At 43.0% G+C, this 2,621-nt stretch overlaps 1 long non-coding RNA gene across 1 annotated transcript; it reads left to right on the forward strand.

Annotated features, from left to right (window-relative positions):
* Positions 1-394: 394 nt before the first annotated feature.
* On the forward strand, positions 395-1,785 carry LOC119281788. The gene is made up of 3 exons (XR_005138550.1): positions 395-660; positions 770-934; positions 1,046-1,785. It is a non-coding gene; the product is annotated as an uncharacterized LOC119281788 (long non-coding RNA).
* Positions 1,786-2,621: the final 836 nt, after the last annotated feature.

A 2,621-nucleotide genomic window follows, 5' to 3' on the forward strand; every position in this document is an offset into this window, starting at 1 on the left:
TCCCCTGATCGAAGAAGAAGCAAAAGAAGAACTCCAAAAACAAGCAAACATCACTCTCGCATCATGACCATCACAAAACCTGTACCTGCAACTGTTGTTGTAGTAATCTGTGAGCCACGAGGACTCAGCAATCCCATTACCATGGGTATCAAGACTAGCAAAGCTTAAAGGGAAGGAAGGGGTAAAGTGGTGAGGTTGCAGCAACGACTAAGCATATATCTCTACTCCTATAAAAATGCGAGTTGGTGGTGATGGCGTGCCTACCTTCACGCCATCTGCACCGTCCGATCTGAAACGTAAGGCTGGAACTATCACGAGTTGTCCCCGAACGTCCCACATGTACATTTTGCAAAAGCATCCAGCATGTAGTATGGAATTCCAGAGATATCCAGAACACAACACCCCGCACAACGTGTTCTTGTTTCTGCTTCTCTCCCGAAAGAAACAGGAGCTTCGAGTACCCTCCCAAATTCTCGCCGCCGACCTCTCCCCTCTCTTCCCCGGTGAACGCGGGATTTGAGTTGGGCAAGGATCCCTACTCTTGTACAGTTGTGCTTGTAATTAGGGTCTGAATCAATTGGATTTGGCTTCAAGATTTCGTCGGTGTATTTCCTTCAGATCTGGCCGTGCAGGCCGCCGGAGACGGAGATGATAGTGACGGTTGTTGCCATATCCGAGTCTGTTCAATATAGTAAGTTACTGTACTTTGTTTTCTCTGTTGGTGTTGATTCCCTTTTGTGTTGGTCTGGTTCTCAACCTCCAACTGCAGGCCCTTTTTTCTATGCTGCCCATGGAGGATTAGAGGCTACCAGCGGCAGGACTGGCATTAGTAGGCCCAGGTGTTGCGGGCGCGGAGGATTTCTGACGGTGGTGAGCTACTCGTTCTCGGCGGCGCCCAGTGCCAAACTGAACAATTGAACATAGAAGACGAGTAGTATGTGTGAGAAGGACCTTCTAAGTTTGCTTCTTGTTAGCTTAGGTGCATATTTCGCAAGATAATCTCGTTCTAACATGTCTCTGATTTTAATTTTGTTTTTCCCTACAGATTTCAGGATAGAGGGCAGCCTCGCAGGTTGGCGCTGTTGCCAGGGACAGCAAGGGCCACGTTTTCGTCTCTGTATGCAAAATCTTCCATCGCCGGACTGCAGTCTCTTGCAAAATACTACATCGGGCCTTTGATCCTGGAGATGGATTGCCATGCAATCACAAAAGAGCTAGCTGCGGGAGACCAATCCAGATCACAATGCTATGCCCTGATCAAGGATATTAAACAAGCACTCTCAGTTTTTTCAGCTTACAGTGTCAGCCATGTGGTAAGAACTTGCAATGCTCATGCTCATGAGCTTGCAGCGGCTACCAGAAATGTCAATGACTAGGAGATCATCGCATACGTCCTGGATAAACTCCATCCACTGATGATGTCTGAATTTGTATCTCCTGTAGAGTAGTTTCCTACTCAAAAAAGGGCAGCCTCGCAGAGGTGTCACTGACGATGAAGGTGAGGCCATCGAGTCTATTATTGTGTTAGTTTGTTTCAAAGAAATCATGCTAATTTCTCTCAATATAGAAATTAGTCATGGAGCAGGCTTTAGGGAAGACTATCGATCTATAACTGGTCGTATGTCCATGAACAATTTTCTGTTGCTCTGACTGCACGGAGAGCCTCTGTAATTTAGCCAAACATCATGGCACCGTGCCATTACTTAGCTTTTTACACACAATTCTTGTTTCTTTCGGTGGTGCCACACTGCCAATAGAAGACAAGTTGACCTGATGAACAACGCCACAAATGCATAGTTGTATGTTATCTAGGTTTGTATGACCTTGAGTTACAAGAGGTCCGGTACTAATTTTGCGTGTGTGTGCGTACATGTGCATTCACCCGTTCTACATACACATGATTTCAAAGTATCTTTTACTGTACATTTTGTTTCTTTGCTGAGTTCAAATTGTAAGTATTGTTCATTGTTTTTTCATTTTGTCTAAATATACTACAAACTCTCTACAGGCTCAAACTTTTCCCCATTGTCTGAATATATCACAGACAGTTATGTATAAAATAGTGATTGTCTAATGTTCTGTTAGGTGAGCAGATGGATGAAGCGAAAACCCCGGAATTAATATTGTTGTTACATATGTTTTGAGCCAACAACTAAAATAAGGGTGTACTGTTCTGGTGGTTTGGGAGATTTGGTATGAGCCCAGTTGTCGCATCTTTCACAATTGGAGTTATTAGCTGTGACGGTGGCAGGCCATGCAACTTCACAAGGCCGATACTGGAAGGACGATGACGCATGGCATGCCATTTAGCATAGTAGTCTAGCTTAGTGAACCCTGATCATTTTGTTTGTACTTTTATATAACTCTCTTATGCATGCAAGTTCTGGATTAAGCATTTTTACTTTGTGTTTTCCTTTTTCATGTGAGTTCTCTTGATCAGTTCCTGATTGTGATATGTTTTGAGACTAATATACTTAGCAAATTATTTTAGCAATATTTTGTCTTGGTTGATCAGGCTTAAAATATTGTAGATTGCTATCTTCGAGATACTATTATGTGATATGAATCTTTTTTCGTCAAACCTTGCAAAGTAGTTTCAAATGTTACAACATCAAATTATT

Source organism: Triticum dicoccoides, chromosome 3B (assembly GCF_002162155.2).
Source record: "Triticum dicoccoides isolate Atlit2015 ecotype Zavitan chromosome 3B, WEW_v2.0, whole genome shotgun sequence".
In the NCBI taxonomy this organism is placed as follows: domain Eukaryota; kingdom Viridiplantae; phylum Streptophyta; class Magnoliopsida; order Poales; family Poaceae; genus Triticum; species Triticum dicoccoides.